Below are 20,456 nucleotides of genomic sequence, written 5' to 3' on the forward strand. Positions count from 1 at the left end.
TGATCCACACAGGCCCCTCTCTGATCCACTTAGGCCACTCACTGATGCACAAAGGCCCCTCACTGATCCACACAGTCCCCTCACTGATCCACACAGGCCCCTCACTGATCCACACAGACCCCTCACTGATCCACACAGACCCCTGACTGATCCACACAGGCCCCTCACTGATCCACACAGGCCACTCACTGATGCACACAGGCCACTCACTGATCCACACAGGCGCCTCACCGATCCACACAGGCCACTCACTGATGCACACAGGCCCCTAACTGATCCACACATGCCCCTCTCTGATCCACACAGGCCCCTCACTCATCCACACAGGCCACTGACTGATGCACACAGGCCCCTCACTGATCCACACAGACCCCTCACTGATCCACACAGACCCCTCACTGATCCACACAGGCCTCACTGATCCACACAGGCCCCTCACTGATCCACACAGGCCCCTCTCTGATCCACACAGGCCACTCACTGATGCACACAGGCCCCTCACTGATCCACACAGGCCCCTCACTGATCCACACAGACCCCTCACTGATCCACACAGGCCTCACTAATCCACACAGGCCCCTCACTGATCCACACAGGCCCCTCTCTGATCCACACAGGCCACTCACTGATGCACACAGGCCCCTCACTGATCTACACAGGCCCCTCACTGATCCACACTGGCCCCTCACTGATCCACACAGGCCCCTCACTGATCCACACTGGCGTCACTGATCCACACAGGCCTCACTGATCCACACAGGCCTCACTGATCCACACAGGCCACTCACTGATGCACACAGGCCCCTCACTGATCCACACATGCCCCTCACTGATCCACACAGGCCCCTCACTGATCCACACAGGCCCCTCACTGAACCACAGAGACCCCTCACTGATCCACACAGGCCCCTCACTGAGCCACACAGGCCTCACTGATTCACACGGGCCCCTCACTGATCCACACAGGCCCCTCAATGATCCACACAGTCCCCTCACTGATCCACACAGGCCCCTCAATGATCCACACAGTCCCCTCACTGATCCACAGAGACCCCTCACTGATCCACACAGGCCCCTCACTGATCCACACAGGCCTCACTGATCCACACAGGCCCCTCAATGATCCACACAGGCCCCTCACTGATCCACACAGGCTTCACTGATCCACACAGGCCCCTCACTGATCCACACAGGCCTCATTGATGCACACAGGCCCCTCACTGATCCACACAGGTCTCAATGATCCACACAGGCCCCTCACTGATCCACACAGGCCCCTCACTGACCCACACAGACCTCACTGATCCACACAGGCCCCTCACTGATCCACACTGGCCCCTCACTGACCCACACTGGCCCCTCACTGATCCACACAGACCCCTCACTGCTCCACACAGGCCTCACTGATCCACACAGGCCCGTCACTGATCCACACAGGCCCCTCACTGATCCACACAGGCCCCTCACTGATCCACACTGGCGTCACTGATCCACACAGGCCTCACTGATCCACACAGGCATCACTGATCCACACAGGCCCCTCACTGATCCACACAGGCGCCTCACCGATCCACACAGGCCACTCACTGATTCACACAGGCCCCTCACTGATCCACACAGGCCCCTCACTGATCCACACAGGCCCCTCACTGATCCACACATGTCCCTCACTGATCCACACAGGCCTCACTGATCCACACAGGTGCCTCACTGATCCACACAGGCCACTCACTGATGCACACAGACCCCTCACTGATGCACACAGGCCCCTCACTGATCCACACAGGCCCCTCACTGATCCACACAGGCCCCTCACTGATGCACACAGGCCCCTCACTGATCCACACAGGCCCCTCACTGATCCACACAGGCGCCTCACTGATCCACACAGACCCCTCACTGATGCACACAGACCCCTCACTGATGCACACAGACCCCTCACTGATGCACACAGACCCCTCACTGATCCACACAGGCCTCACTGATCCACACAGGTGCCTCACTGATCCACACAGGCCACTCACTGATGCACACAGACCCCTCACTGATGCACACAGGCCCCTCACTGATCCACACCGGCCCCTCACTGATCCACACAGGCCCCTCACTGATGCACACAGGCCCCTCACTGATCCACACAGCCCTCACTGATCCACACAGGCCCCTCACTGATGCACACAGCCCTCACTGATCCACACAGGCCCCTCACTGATCCACACAGGCGCCTCACTGATCCACACAGGCCCCTCACTGATCCACACAGGCCCCTCACTGATCCACACAGGCGCCTCACTGATCCACACAGACCCCTCACTGATCCACACAGACCCCTCACTGATCCACACAGGCCCCTCACTGATCCACACAGGCCCCTCACTGATCCACACAGACCCCTCACTGATCCATACAGGCCCTTCACTGATCCACACAGGCCCCTCACTGATCCACACAGACCACTCAATGATCCACACAGGCCCCTCACTGATCCACACAGCCCTCACTGATCCACACAGGCCTCAATGATCCACACAGGCCCCTCACTGATCCACACAGGCCCCTCACTGATACACACAGGGCCCTCACTGATCCACAAAGGCCCGTCACTGATCCACACAGGCCTCAGTGATCCACACAGGCCCCTCACTGATCCACACAGGCCCCTCACTGATCCACACAGGCTTCACTGATCCACACAGGCCCCTCACTGATCCATACAGGCCTCATTGATCCACGCAGGCCCCTCACTGATCCACACAGGCACTTCACTGATTCACACAGGCCCCTCACTGATCCACACAGACCCCTCACTGATCCACACAGGCCCCTCACTGATCCACACAGGCCTCACTGATCCACACAGGCCCCTCACTGATCCACACAGGCCCCTAACTGATCCACACAGGCCTCACTGATCCACACAGGCCCCTCAATGATCCACACAGGCCCCTCACTGATCCACACAGGCTTCACTGATCCACACAGGCCCCTCACTGATCCACACAGGCCTCATTGATGCACACAGGCCCCTCACTGATCCACACAGGCCCCTCATTGATCCACACAGGCCCCTCACTGATCCACACAGGCCCCTCTCTGATCCACACAGGCCACTGACTGATGCACGCAGGCCCCTCACTGATCCACACAGACCCCTCACTGATCCACACAGACCCCTCACTGATCCACACAGGCCTCACTGATCCACACAGGCCCCTCACTGATCCACACAGGCCCCTCTCTGATCCACACAGGCCACTCACTGATGCACACAGGCCCCTCACTGATCCACACAGGCCCCTCACTGATCCACACAGGCCCCTCACTGATCCACACAGGCCCCTCTCTGATCCACACAGGCCCCTCACTGATCCACACAGACCCCTCACTGATCCACACTGGCCCCTCACTGATCCACACAGGCCCCTCACTGATCCAGACAGGCCCCTCACTGATCCACACAGGCCCCTCACTGATCCACACAGACCCCTCACTGATCCACACAGGCCCCTCACTGATCCACACAGGCCCCTCACTGATCCACACAGGCCCCTCACTGATCCACACAGGCCTCACTGATCCACACAGGCCCCTCACTGATCCACACAGGCCCCTCACTGATCCACACAGGCCTCAATGATCCACACAGGCCCCTCATTGATCCACACAGGCCTCACTGATCCACACAGGCCTCACTGATCCACACAGACCCCTCACTGATCCACGCAGACCCCTCACTGATCCACACAGGCCCCACACTGATCCACACAGCCCTCACTGATCCACACAGGCCCCTCACTGATCCACACAGGCCCCTCATTGACCCACACAGACCTCACTGATCCACACAGACCCCTCACTGATCCACACAGACCCCTCACTGATCCACACAAGCCCCTCACAGATCCACACAGGCCTCACTGATCCACACAGACCCCTCACTGATCCACACAGACTCCTCACTGATCCACACAGACCCCTCACTGATCCACAAAGACCCCTCACTGATCCATACAGGCCTCACTGATCCACACAGGCCCCTCACTGATCCACACAGGCCTCACTGATCCACACAGGCCCCTCACTGATCCACACTGGCGTCACTGATCCACACAGGCCTCACTGATCCACACAGGCCCCTCACTGATCCACACAGGCGCCTCACTGATCCACACAGGCCCCTGACTGATCCACACAGGCCCCTCACTGATCCACACAGGCCCCTCACTGATCCACACAGGCCCCTCACTGATCCACACAGGCCTCACTGATCCACACAGACCCCTCACTGATCCACACAGGCCTCACTGATCCACACAGACCCCTCACTGATCCACACAGACCCCTCACTGATCCACACAGACCCCTCACTGATCCACACAGGCCTCACTGATCCACACAGGCCTCATTGATCCACACAGGCCCCTCACTGATCCACACAGGCCTCACTGATCCACACAGGCCTCACTGATCCACACAGGCCTCAATGATCCACACAGGCCCCTCACTGATCCACACAGGCCCCTCACTGACCCACACAGACCTCACTGATCCACACAGGCCCCTCACTGATCCTCACTGGCCCCTCACTGATCCACACTGGCCCCTCACTGATCCACACAGGCCGCACTGATCCACACAGGCCTCACTGATCCACACAGGCACTTCACTGATCCACACAGGCCCCTCACTGATCCACACAGGCCCCTCACTGATCCACACAGGCCCCTCACTGATCCACACAGGCCCCTCACTGATCCACACAGGCCCCTCACTGATCCACACAGACCCCTCACTGATCCACACAGGCCCAACATTGATCCACACAGGCCTCACTGATCCACACAGGCCTCACTGATCCACACTGACCCCTCACTGATCCACACAGGCCTCACTGATCCACACACGCCTCACTGATCCACACAGGCCCCTCACTGATCCACACAGGCCTCACTGATCCACACAGGCCTCAGAGATCCACACAGGCCTCACTGATCCACACAGACCTCATTGATCCACACAGGCCCCTCACTGATCCACACAGGCCCCTCTCTGATCCACACAGGCCACTGACTGATGCACACAGGCCCCTCACTGATCCACACAGACCCCTCACTGATCCACACAGGCCTCACTGATCCACACAGGCCCCTCACTGATCCACACAGGCCCCTCTCTGATCCACACAGGCCACTCACTGATGCACACAGGCCCCTCACTGATCCACACAGTCCCCTCACTGATCCACACAGGCCCCTCACTGATCCACACAGGCCACTCACTGATGCACACAGGCCCCTCACTGATCCACACAGGCCCCTCACTGATCCACACAGGCCCCTCACTGATCCACACAGGCCCCTCACAGATCCACACAGGCGCCTCACCGATCCACACAGGCCACTCACTGATGCACACAGGCCCCTAACTGATCCACACATGCCCCTCTCTGATCCACACAGGCCCCTCACTGATCCACACAGGCCACTGACTGATGCACACAGGCCCCTAACTGATCCACACATGCCCCTCTCTGATCCACACAGGCCCCTCTCTGATGCACACAGGCCCCTAACTGATCCACACATGCCCCTCTCTGATCCACACAGGCGCCTCGCCGATCCACACAGGCCACTCACTGATGCACACAGGCCCCTAACTGATCCACACATGCCCCTCTCTGATCCACACAGGCCCCTCACTGATCCACACAGGCCACTGACTGATGCACACAGGCCCCTAACTGATCCACACATGCCCCTCTCTGATCCACACAGGCCCCTCACTGATCCACACAGACCCCTCACTGATCCACACAGGCCTCACTGATCCACACAGGCCCCACACTGATCCACACAGGCCCCTCTCTGATCCACACAGGCCACTCACTGATGCACACAGGCCCCTCACTGATCCACACAGACCCCTCACTGATCCACACAGGCCTCACTAATCCACACAGGCCCCTCACTGATCCACACAGGCCACTCACTGATGCACACAGTCCCCTCACTGATCTACACAGGCCCCTCACTGATCCACACTGGCCCCTCACTGATCCACACAGGCCCCTCACTGATCCACACTGGCGTCACTGATCCACACAGGCCTCACTGATCCACACAGGCCTCACTGATCCACACAGGCCTCACTGATCCACACAGGCCTCACTGATCCACACAGGCCTCACTGATGCACACAGGCCCCTCACTGATCCACACATGCCCCTCATTGATCCACACAGGTCCCTCACTGATCCACACAGGCCCCTCACTGATCCACACAGGCCCCTCACTGATCCACAGAGACCCCTCACTGATCCACACAGGCCCCTCACTGATCCACACAGGCCTCACTGATCCACACAGGCCCCTCACTGATCCACACTGGCCCCTCAATGATCCACACAGTCCCCTCACTGATCCACACATGCCCCTCACTGATCCACACAGGCCTCACTGATCCACACAGGCCCCTCAATGATCCACACAGGCCCCTCACTGATCCACACAGGCTTCACTGATCCACACAGGCCCCTCACTGATCCACACAGGCCTCATTGATGCACACAGGCTCCTCACTGATCCACACAGGCCTCAATGATCCACACAGGCCCCTCACTGATCCACACAGGCCCCTCACTGACCCACACAGACCTCACTGATCCACACAGGCCCCTCACTGATCCACACTGGCCCCTCACTGATCCACACTGGCCCCTCACTGATCCACACAGGCCTCACTGATCCACACTGGCGTCACTGATCCACACAGGCCTCACTGATCCACACAGGCCTCACTGATCCACACAGGCCCCTCACTGATCCACACAGGCGCCTCACCGATCCACACAGGCCACTCACTGATTCACACAGGCCCTTCACTGATCCACACATGCCCCTCACTGATCCACACAGGCCCCTCACTGATCCACACAGGCCCCTCACTGATCCACACAGGCCCCTCACTGATCCACACAGACCCCTCACTGATCCACACAGGCCCCTCACTGATCCACACAGGCCTCACTGATCCACACAGGCCCCTCACTGATCCACACAGGCCCCTCACTGATCCACACAGGCCCCTCAATGATCCACACAGTCCCCTCACTGATCCACACAGGCCCCTCACTGATCCACACAGACCTCACTGATCCACACAGGCCTCACTGATCCACACAGACCTCACTGATCCACACAGGCCCCTCAATGATCCACTCAGGCCTCTCACTGATCCACACAGGCTTCACTGATCCACACAGGCCCCTCACTGATCCACACAGGCCTCATTGATGCACACAGGCCCCTCACTGATCCACACAGGCCCCTCATTGATCCACACAGGCCCCTCACTGATCCACACAGGCCTCACTGATCCACACAGGCCCCTCACTGATCCACACAGGCCCCTCATTGATCCACACAGGCCCCTCACTGATCCACACAGGCCCCTCTCTGATCCACACAGGCCACTCACTGATGCACACAGGCCCCTCACTGATCCACACAGGCCCCTCACTGATCCACACTGGCCCCTCACTGATCCACACAGGCCCCTCACTGATCCACACAGGCGCCTCACTGATCCACGCAGGCCCCTCTCTGACCCACACAGGCCCCTCACTGATCCACACAGACCCCTCACTGATCCACACTGGCCCCTCACTGATCCACACAGGCGCCTCACTGATCCACACAGGCCCCTCTCTGACCCACACAGGCCCCTCACTGATCCACACAGACCCCTCACTGATCCACACTGGCCCCTCACTGATCCACACAGACCCCTCACTGATCCACACAGGCCCCTCACTGATCCACACAGGCGCCTCACTGATCCACACAGGCCCCTCTCTGACCCACACAGGCCCCTCACTGATCCACACAGGCCCCTCACTGATCCACACTGGCCCCTCACTGATCCACACAGGCCCCTCACTGATCCACACAGACCCCTCACTGATCCACACAGGCCCCTCACTGATCCACACAGGCCTCACTGATCCACACAGGCCCCTCACTGATCCACACAGGCCTCACTGATCCACACAGGCCCCTCACTGATCCACACTGGCCCCTCACTGATCCACACTGGCCCCTCACTGATCCACACAGGCCCCTCACTGATCCACACTGGCCCCTCACTGATCCACACAGCCCCCTCACTGATCCACACAGGCCTCAATGATCCACACAGGCCCCTCATTGATCCACACAGGCCTCACTGATCCACATAGGCCCCTCACTGATCCACACAGGCCCCTCACTGATCCACACAGGCCTCACTGATCCACATAGGCCCCTCACTGATCCACACAGACCCCTCACTGATCCACACAGGCCCCTCACTGATCCACACAGGCCTCACTGATCCACATAGGCCCCTCACTGATCCACACAGCCCCCTCACTGATCCACACAGGCCTCAATGATCCACACAGGCCCCTCATTGATCCACACAGGCCTCACTGATCCACACAGGCCTCACTGATCCACACAGACCCCTCACTGATCCACGCAGACCCCTCACTGATCCACACAGGCCCCTCACTGATCCACACAGGCCCCTCACTGATCCACACAGGCCCCTCACTGATCCACGCAGACCCCTCACTGATCCACACAGGCCCCTCACTGATCCACACAGGCCCCTCACTGATCCACACAGGCCCCTCACTGATCCACACAGGCCCCTCACTGATCCACACAGGCCCCTCATTGACCCACACAGACCTCACTGATCCACACAGACCCCTCACTGATCCACAAAGACCCCTCACTGATCCACACAGGCCTCCCTGATCCACACAGACCACTCACTGATCCACACAGCCCTCACTGATCCACACAGGCCTCCCTGATCCACACAGGCCTCACTGATCCACACAGGCCTCACTGATCCACACAGGCCCCTCACTGATCCACACAGGCCCCTCACTGATCCACACAGGCCCCTCATTGTTCCATACATGCCTTACTGATCCACACAGGCCTCAATGATCCACACAGGCCCCTCACTGATCCACACAGGCCTCACTGATCCACTCAGACCCCTCACTGATCCACACAGACCCCTCACTGATCAACACAGGCCCCTCACTGATCAACACAGACCCCTCAATGATCCACACAGGCCCCTCACTGATCCACACAGGCCCCTCACTGATCCACACAGGCCCCTCACTGATCCACGCAGACCCCTCACTGATCCACACAGGCCCCTCACTGATCCACACAGGCCCCTCATTGTTCCATACATGCCTTACTGATCCACACAGGCCTCAATGATCCACACAGGCCCCTCACTGATCCACACAGGCCTCACTGATCCACTCAGACCCCTCACTGATCCACACAGACCCCTCACTGATCCACACAGGCCCCTCACTGATCCACACAGACCCCTCACTGATCCACACAGGCCCCTCACTGATCCACACAGACCCCTCACTGATCCACACAGGCCCCTCACTGATCCACACAGGCCCCTCACTGATCCACACAGGCCTCACTGATCCACACAGACCCCTCACTGATCCACACAGACCGCTCACTGATCCACACAGGCCCCTCACTGATCCACACAGACCCCTCACTGATCCACACAGGCCCCTCACTGATCCACACAGGCCTCACTGATCCACACATGTGCCTCACTGATCCACACAGGCCCCTCACTGATCCACACAGGCCCCTCACTGATCCACACAGACCCCTCACTGATCCACACAGGCCCCTCACTGATCCACACAGGCCCCTCACTGATCCACACAGGCCTCACTGATCCACACAGACCCCTCACTGATCCACACAGACCCCTCACTGATCCACACAGGCCCCTCTCTGATCCACACAGGCCCCTCACTGATCCACACAGGCCTCACTGATCCACACAGGCCCCTCACTGATCCACACAGGCCCCTCTCTGATCCACTTAGGCCACTCACTGATGCACACAGGCCACTCACTGATCCACACAGTCCCCTCACTGATCCACACAGGCCCCTCACTGATCCACACAGACCCCTCACTGATCCACACAGACCCCTGACTGATCCACACAGGCCCCTCACTGATCCACACAGGCCCCTCACTGATCCACACAGGCGCCTCACCGATCCACACAGGCCACTCACTGATGCACACAGGCCCCTAACTGATCCACACATGCCCCTCTCTGATCCACACAGGCCCCTCACTGATCCACACAGGCCACTGACTGATGCACACAGGCCCCTCACTGATCCACACAGACCCCTCACTGATCCACACAGACCCCTCACTGATCCACACAGGCCTCACTGATCCACACAGGCCCCTCACTGATCCACACAGGCCCCTCTCTGATCCACACAGGCCACTCACTGATGCACACAGGCCCCTCACTGATCCACACAGGCCCCTCACAGATCCACACAGACCCCTCACTGATCCACACAGGCCTCACTAATCCACACAGGCCCCTCACTGATCCACACAGGCCACTCACTGATGCACACAGGCCCCTCACTGATCTACACAGGCCCCTCACTGATCCACACTGGCCCCTCACTGATCCACACAGGACCCTCACTGATCCACACTGGCGTCACTGATCCACACAGGCCTCACTGATCCACACAGGCCTCACTGATCCACACAGGCCACTCACTGATGCACACAGGCCCCTCACTGATCCACACATGCCCCTCACTGATCCACACAGGCCCCTCACTGATCCACACAGGCCCCTCACTGATCCACAGAGACCCCTCACTGATCCACACAGGCCCCTCACTGATCCACACAGGCCTCACTGATCCACACAGGCTTCACTGATCCACACAGGCCCCTCACTGATCCACACAGGCTTCACTGATCCACACAGGCCCCTCACTGATCCACACAGGCTTCACTGATCCACACAGGCCCCTCACTGATCCACACAGGCTTCACTGATCCACACAGGCCCCTCACTGATCCACACAGGCCTCATTGATGCACACAGGCCCCTCACTGATCCACACAGGTCTCAATGATCCACACAGGCCCCTCACTGATCCACACAGGCCCCTCACTGACCCACACAGACCTCACTGATCCACACAGGCCCCTCACTGATCCACACTGGCCCCTCACTGACCCACACTGGCCCCTCACTGATCCACACAGACCCCTCACTGCTCCACACAGGCCTCACTGATCCACACAGGCCCGTCACTGATCCACACAGGCCCCTCACTGATCCACACAGGCCCCTCACTGATCCACACTGGCGTCACTGATCCACACAGGCCCCTCACTGATCCACACAGGCGCCTCACCGATCCACACAGGCCACTCACTGATTCACACAGGCCCCTCACTGATCCACACAGGCCTCACTGATCCACACAGGCCACTCACTGATTCACACAGGCCCCTCACCGATCCACACAGGCCTCACTGATCCACACAGGCCCCTCACTGATCCACACATGTCCCTCACTGATCCACACAGGCCTCACTGATCCACACAGGTGCCTCACTGATCCACACAGGCCACTCACTGATGCACACAGACCCCTCACTGATGCACACAGGCCCCTCACTGATCCACACAGGCCCCTCACTGATCCACACAGGCCCCTCACTGATGCACACAGGCCCCTCACTGATCCACACAGGCCCCTCACTGATCCACACAGGCGCCTCACTGATCCACACAGACCCCTCACTGATGCACACAGACCCCTCACTGATGCACACAGACCCCTCACTGATCCACACAGGCCCCTCACTGATCCACACAGGCGCCTCACTGATCCACACAGGCCCCTCACTGATGCACACAGGCCCCTCACTGATCCACACAGCCCTCACTGATCCACACAGGCCCCTCACTGATCCACACAGGCGCCTCACTGATCCACACAGGCCCCTCACTGATCCACACAGGCGCCTCACTGATCCACACAGACCCCTCACTGATCCACACAGACCCCTCACTGATCCACACAGGCCCCTCACTGATCCACACAGGCCCCTCACTGATCCACACAGACCCCTCACTGATCCACACAGGCCCTTCACTGATCCACACAGGCCCCTCACTGATCCACACAGACCCCTCACTGATCCACACAGGCCCCTCACTGATCCACACAGGCCTCACTGATCCACACAGGCCCCTCACTGATCCACACAGGCCTCACTGATCCACACAGGCCCCTCACTGATCCACACTGGCCCCTCACTGATCCACACTGGCCCCTCACTGATCCACACAGGCCCCTCACTGATCCACACTGGCCCCTCACTGATCCACACAGCCCCCTCACTGATCCACACAGGCCTCAATGATCCACACAGGCCCCTCATTGATCCACACAGGCCTCACTGATCCACATAGGCCCCTCACTGATCCACACAGGCCCCTCACTGATCCACACAGGCCTCACTGATCCACATAGGCCCCTCACTGATCCACACAGACCCCTCACTGATCCACACAGGCCCCTCACTGATCCACACAGGCCTCACTGATCCACATAGGCCCCTCACTGATCCACACAGCCCCCTCACTGATCCACACAGGCCTCAATGATCCACACAGGCCCCTCATTGATCCACACAGGCCTCACTGATCCACACAGGCCTCACTGATCCACACAGACCCCTCACTGATCCACGCAGACCCCTCACTGATCCACACAGGCCCCTCACTGATCCACACAGGCCCCTCACTGATCCACACAGGCCCCTCACTGATCCACGCAGACCCCTCACTGATCCACACAGGCCCCTCACTGATCCACACAGGCCCCTCACTGATCCACACAGGCCCCTCACTGATCCACACAGGCCCCTCACTGATCCACACAGGCCCCTCATTGACCCACACAGACCTCACTGATCCACACAGACCCCTCACTGATCCACAAAGACCCCTCACTGATCCACACAGGCCTCCCTGATCCACACAGACCACTCACTGATCCACACAGCCCTCACTGATCCACACAGGCCTCCCTGATCCACACAGGCCTCACTGATCCACACAGGCCTCACTGATCCACACAGGCCCCTCACTGATCCACACAGGCCCCTCACTGATCCACACAGGCCCCTCATTGTTCCATACATGCCTTACTGATCCACACAGGCCTCAATGATCCACACAGGCCCCTCACTGATCCACACAGGCCTCACTGATCCACTCAGACCCCTCACTGATCCACACAGACCCCTCACTGATCAACACAGGCCCCTCACTGATCAACACAGACCCCTCAATGATCCACACAGGCCCCTCACTGATCCACACAGGCCCCTCACTGATCCACACAGGCCCCTCACTGATCCACGCAGACCCCTCACTGATCCACACAGGCCCCTCACTGATCCACACAGGCCCCTCATTGTTCCATACATGCCTTACTGATCCACACAGGCCTCAATGATCCACACAGGCCCCTCACTGATCCACACAGGCCTCACTGATCCACTCAGACCCCTCACTGATCCACACAGACCCCTCACTGATCCACACAGGCCCCTCACTGATCCACACAGACCCCTCACTGATCCACACAGGCCCCTCACTGATCCACACAGACCCCTCACTGATCCACACAGGCCCCTCACTGATCCACACAGGCCCCTCACTGATCCACACAGGCCTCACTGATCCACACAGACCCCTCACTGATCCACACAGACCGCTCACTGATCCACACAGGCCCCTCACTGATCCACACAGACCCCTCACTGATCCACACAGGCCCCTCACTGATCCACACAGGCCTCACTGATCCACACATGTGCCTCACTGATCCACACAGGCCCCTCACTGATCCACACAGGCCCCTCACTGATCCACACAGACCCCTCACTGATCCACACAGGCCCCTCACTGATCCACACAGGCCCCTCACTGATCCACACAGGCCTCACTGATCCACACAGACCCCTCACTGATCCACACAGACCCCTCACTGATCCACACAGACCCCTCACTGATCCACACAGGCCCCTCACTGATCCACACAGGCCTCACTGATCCACACAGGCCCCTCACTGATCCACACAGGCCCCTCTCTGATCCACTTAGGCCACTCACTGATGCACACAGGCCACTCACTGATCCACACAGTCCCCTCACTGATCCACACAGGCCCCTCACTGATCCACACAGACCCCTCACTGATCCACACAGACCCCTGACTGATCCACACAGGCCCCTCACTGATCCACACAGGCCCCTCACTGATCCACACAGGCGCCTCACCGATCCACACAGGCCACTCACTGATGCACACAGGCCCCTAACTGATCCACACATGCCCCTCTCTGATCCACACAGGCCCCTCACTGATCCACACAGGCCACTGACTGATGCACACAGGCCCCTCACTGATCCACACAGACCCCTCACTGATCCACACAGACCCCTCACTGATCCACACAGGCCTCACTGATCCACACAGGCCCCTCACTGATCCACACAGGCCCCTCTCTGATCCACACAGGCCACTCACTGATGCACACAGGCCCCTCACTGATCCACACAGGCCCCTCACTGATCCACACAGACCCCTCACTGATCCACACAGGCCTCACTAATCCACACAGGCCCCTCACTGATCCACACAGGCCACTCACTGATGCACACAGGCCCCTCACTGATCTACACAGGCCCCTCACTGATCCACACTGGCCCCTCACTGATCCACACAGGACCCTCACTGATCCACACTGGCGTCACTGATCCACACAGGCCTCACTGATCCACACAGGCCTCACTGATCCACACAGGCCACTCACTGATGCACACAGGCCCCTCACTGATCCACACATGCCCCTCACTGATCCACACAGGCCCCTCACTGATCCACACAGGCCCCTCACTGATCCACAGAGACCCCTCACTGATCCACACAGGCCCCTCACTGATCCACACAGGCCTCACTGATCCACACAGGCTTCACTGATCCACACAGGCCCCTCACTGATCCACACAGGCTTCACTGATCCACACAGGCCCCTCACTGATCCACACAGGCTTCACTGATCCACACAGGCCCCTCACTGATCCACACAGGCTTCACTGATCCACACAGGCCCCTCACTGATCCACACAGGCCTCATTGATGCACACAGGCCCCTCACTGATCCACACAGGTCTCAATGATCCACACAGGCCCCTCACTGATCCACACAGGCCCCTCACTGACCCACACAGACCTCACTGATCCACACAGGCCCCTCACTGATCCACACTGGCCCCTCACTGACCCACACTGGCCCCTCACTGATCCACACAGACCCCTCACTGCTCCACACAGGCCTCACTGATCCACACAGGCCCGTCACTGATCCACACAGGCCCCTCACTGATCCACACAGGCCCCTCACTGATCCACACTGGCGTCACTGATCCACACAGGCCCCTCACTGATCCACACAGGCGCCTCACCGATCCACACAGGCCACTCACTGATTCACACAGGCCCCTCACTGATCCACACAGGCCTCACTGATCCACACAGGCCACTCACTGATTCACACAGGCCCCTCACCGATCCACACAGGCCTCACTGATCCACACAGGCCCCTCACTGATCCACACATGTCCTTCACTGATCCACACAGGCCTCACTGATCCACACAGGTGCCTCACTGATCCACACAGGCCACTCACTGATGCACACAGACCCCTCACTGATGCACACAGGCCCCTCACTGATCCACACAGGCCCCTCACTGATCCACACAGGCCCCTCACTGATGCACACAGGCCCCTCACTGATCCACACAGGCCCCTCACTGATCCACACAGGCGCCTCACTGATCCACACAGACCCCTCACTGATGCACACAGACCCCTCACTGATGCACACAGACCCCTCACTGATCCACACAGGCCCCTCACTGATCCACACAGGCGCCTCACTGATCCACACAGGCCCCTCACTGATGCACACAGGCCCCTCACTGATCCACACAGCCCTCACTGATCCACACAGGCCCCTCACTGATCCACACAGGCGCCTCACTGATCCACACAGGCCCCTCACTGATCCACACAGGCGCCTCACTGATCCACACAGACCCCTCACTGATCCACACAGACCCCTCACTGATCCACACAGGCCCCTCACTGATCCACACAGGCCCCTCACTGATCCACACAGACCCCTCACTGATCCACACAGGCCCTTCACTGATCCACACAGGCCCCTCACTGATCCACACAGACCACTCACTGATCCACACAGGCCCCTCACTGATCCACACAGCCCTCACTGATCCACACAGGCCTCAATGATCCACACAGGCCCCTCACTGATCCACACAGGCCCCTCACTGATCCACACAGGGCCCTCACTGATCCACAAAGGCCCGTCACTGATCCACACAGGCCTCACTGATCCACACAGGCCTCAGTGATCCACACAGGCCCCTCACTGATCCACACAGGCCCCTCACTGATCCACACAGGCTTCACTGATCCACACAGGCCCCTCACTGATCCATACAGGCCTCATTGATCCACGCAGGCCCCTCACTGATCCACACAGGCACTTCACTGATTCACACAGGCCCCTCACTGATCCACACAGACCCCTCACTGATCCACACAGGCCCCTCACTGATCCACACAGGCCTCACTGATCCACACAGGCCCCTCACTGATCCACACAGGCCCCTAACTGATCCACACAGGCCTCACTGATCCACACAGGCCCCTCAATGATCCATACAGGCCCCTCACTGATCCACACAGGCTTCACTGATCCACACAGGCCCCTCACTGATCCACACAGGCCTCATTGATGCACACAGGCCCCTCACTGATCCACACAGGCCCCTCATTGATCCACACAGGCCCCTCACTGATCCACACAGGCCCCTCTCTGATCCACACAGGCCACTGACTGATGCACACAGGCCCCTCACTGATCCACACAGACCCCTCACTGATCCACACAGACCCCTCACTGATCCACACAGGCCTCACTGATCCACACAGGCCCCTCACTGATCCACACAGGCCGCTCTCTGATCCACACAGGCCACTCACTGATGCACACAGGCCCCTCACTGATCCACACAGGCCCCTCACTGATCCACACAGGCCCCTCACTGATCCACACAGGCCCCTCTCTGATCCACACAGGCCCCTCACTGATCCACACAGACCCCTCACTGATCCACACTGGCCCCTCACTGATCCACACAGGCCCCTCACTGATCCACACAGGCCCCTCACTGATCCACACAGGCCCCTCACTGATCCACACAGGCCTCAATGATCCACACAGGCCCCTCATTGATCCACACAGGCCTCACTGATCCACACAGGCCTCACTGATCCACACAGACCCTTCACTGATCCACGCAGACCCCTCACTGATCCACACAGGCCCCACACTGATCCACACAGCCCTTACTGATCCACACAGGCCCCTCACTGATCCACACAGGCCCCTCATTGACCCACACAGACCTCACTGATCCACACAGACCCCTCACTGATCCACACAGACCCCTCACTGATCCACACAAGCCCCTCACAGATCCACACAGGCCTCACTGATCCACACAGACCCCTCACTGATCCACACAGACTCCTCACTGATCCACACAGACCCCTCACTGATCCACAAAGACCCCTCACTGATCCATACAGGCCTCACTGATCCACACAGGCCTCACTGATCCACACAGGCCCCTCACTGATCCACACAGGCCTCACTGATCCACACAGGCCCCTCACTGATCCACACTGGCGTCACTGATCCACACAGGCCTCACTGATCCACACAGGCCCCTCACTGATCCACACAGGCGCCTCACTGATCCACACAGGCCCCTGACTGATCCACACAGGCCCCTCACTGATCCACACAGGCCCCTCACTGATCCACACAGGCCCCTCACTGATCCACACAGGCCTCACTGATCCACACAGACCCCTCACTGATCCACACAGGCCTCACTGATCCACACAGACCCCTCACTGATCCACACAGACCCCTCACTGATCCACACAGACCCCTCACTGATCCACAAAGACCCCTCACTGATCCACACAGGCCTCACTGATCCACACAGGCCTCATTGATCCACACAGGCCCCTCACTGATCCACACAGGCCTCACTGATCCACACAGGCCTCACTGATCCACACAGGCCTCAATGATCCACACAGGCCCCTCACTGATCCACACAGGCCCCTCACTGACCCACACAGACCTCACTGATCCACACAGGCCCCTCACTGATCCTCACTGGCCCCTCACTGATCCACACTGGCCCCTCACTGATCCACACAGGCCGCACTGATCCACACAGGCCTCACTGATCCACACAGGCACTTCACTGATCCACACAGGCCCCTCACTGATCCACACAGGCCCCTCACTGATCCACACAGGCCCCTCACTGATCCACACAGGCCCCTCACTGATCCACACAGGCCCCTCACTGATCCACACAGGCCCTTCACTGATCCACACAGGCCCTCACTGATCCACACAGACCCCTCACTGATCCACACAGGCCCCTCACTGATCCACACAGGCCCCTCACTGATCCACACAGGCCTCACTGATCCACACAGGCACTTCACTGATCCACACAGGCCCCTTACTGATCCACACAGGCCTCACTGATCCACACAGGCCCCTCACTGATCCACACTGGCCTCACTGATCCACACAGACCCCTCACTGATCCACACAGACCCCTCACTGATCCACACAGGCCCAACATTGATCCACACAGGCACTTCACTGATCCACACAGGCCCCTTACTGATCCACACAGGCCTCACTGATCCACACAGGCCTCACTGATCCACACAGACCCCTCACTGATCCACACAGACCCCTCACTGATCCACACAGGCCCAACATTGATCCACACAGGCCTCACTGATCCACACAGGCCTCACTGATCCACACTGACCCCTCACTGATCCACACAGGCCTCACTGATCCACACACGCCTCACTGATCCACACAGGCCCCTCACTGATCCACACAGGCCTCACTGATCCACACAGGCCTCAGAGATCCACACAGGCCTCACTGATCCACACAGACCTCATTGATCCACACAGGCCCCTCACTGATCCACACAGGCCCCTCTCTGATCCACACAGGCCACTGACTGATGCACACAGGCCCCTCACTGATCCACACAGACCCCTCACTGATCCACACAGGCCTTACTGATCCACACAGGCCCCTCACTGATCCACACAGGCCCCTCTCTGATCCACACAGGCCACTCACTGATGCACACAGGCCCCTCACTGATCCACACAGTCCCCTCACTGATCCACACAGGCCCCTCACTGATCCACACAGGCCACTCACTGATGCACACAGGCCCCTCACTGATCCACACAGGCCCCTCACTGATCCACACAGGCCCCTCACTGATCCACACAGGCCCCTCACAGATCCACACAGGCGCCTCACCGATCCACACAGGCCACTCACTGATGCACACAGGCCCCTAACTGATCCACACATGCCCCTCTCTGATCCACACAGGCCCCTCACTGATCCACACAGGCCACTGACTGATGCACACAGGCCCCTAACTGATCCACACATGCCCCTCTCTGATCCACACAGGCCCCTCACTGATGCACACAGGCCCCTAACTGATCCACACATGCCCCTCTCTGATCCACACAGGCGCCTCACCGATCCACACAGGCCACTCACTGATGCACACAGGCCCCTAACTGATCCACACATGCCCCTCTCTGATCCACACAGGCCCCTCACTGATCCACACAGGCCACTGACTGATGCACACAGGCCCCTAACTGATCCACACATGCCCCTCTCTGATCCACACAGGCCCCTCACTGATCCACACAGACCCCTCACTGATCCACACAGGCCTCACTGATCCACACAGGCCCCACACTGATCCACACAGGCCCCTCTCTGATCCACACAGGCCACTCACTGATGCACACAGGCCCCTCACTGATCCACACAGACCCCTCACTGATCCACACAGGCCTCACTAATCCACACAGGCCCCTCACTGATCCACACAGGCTACTCACTGATGCACACAGTCCCCTCACTGATCTACACAGGCCCCTCACTGATCCACACTGGCCCCTCACTGATCCACACAGGCCCCTCACTGATCCACACTGGCGTCACTGATCCACACAGGCCTCACTGATCCACACAGGCCTCACTGATCCACACAGGCCTCACTGATCCACACAGGCCTCACTGATCCACACAGGCCTCACTGATCCACACAGGCCCCTCACTGATCCACACAGGCGCCTCACTGATCCACACAGGCCACTCACTGATGCACACAGGCCCCTCACTGATCCACACATGCCCCTCATTGATCCACACAGGTCCCTCACTGATCCACACAGGCCCCTCACTGATCCACACAGGCCCCTCACTGATCCACAGAGACCCCTCACTGATCCACACAGGC

The 20,456-nt window shown here is 59.1% G+C and overlaps 1 pseudogene; it reads right to left on the bottom strand.

Annotated features, from left to right (window-relative positions):
* LOC139250522 (NFX1-type zinc finger-containing protein 1-like) overlaps window positions 1–20,456 on the bottom strand; it is a 533,603-nt pseudogene that overhangs the window by 240,335 nt on the left and 272,812 nt on the right.

Source organism: Pristiophorus japonicus, unplaced genomic scaffold, assembly GCF_044704955.1.
Source record: "Pristiophorus japonicus isolate sPriJap1 unplaced genomic scaffold, sPriJap1.hap1 HAP1_SCAFFOLD_385, whole genome shotgun sequence".
NCBI classification, from domain to species: Eukaryota; Metazoa; Chordata; class Chondrichthyes; family Pristiophoridae; genus Pristiophorus; species Pristiophorus japonicus.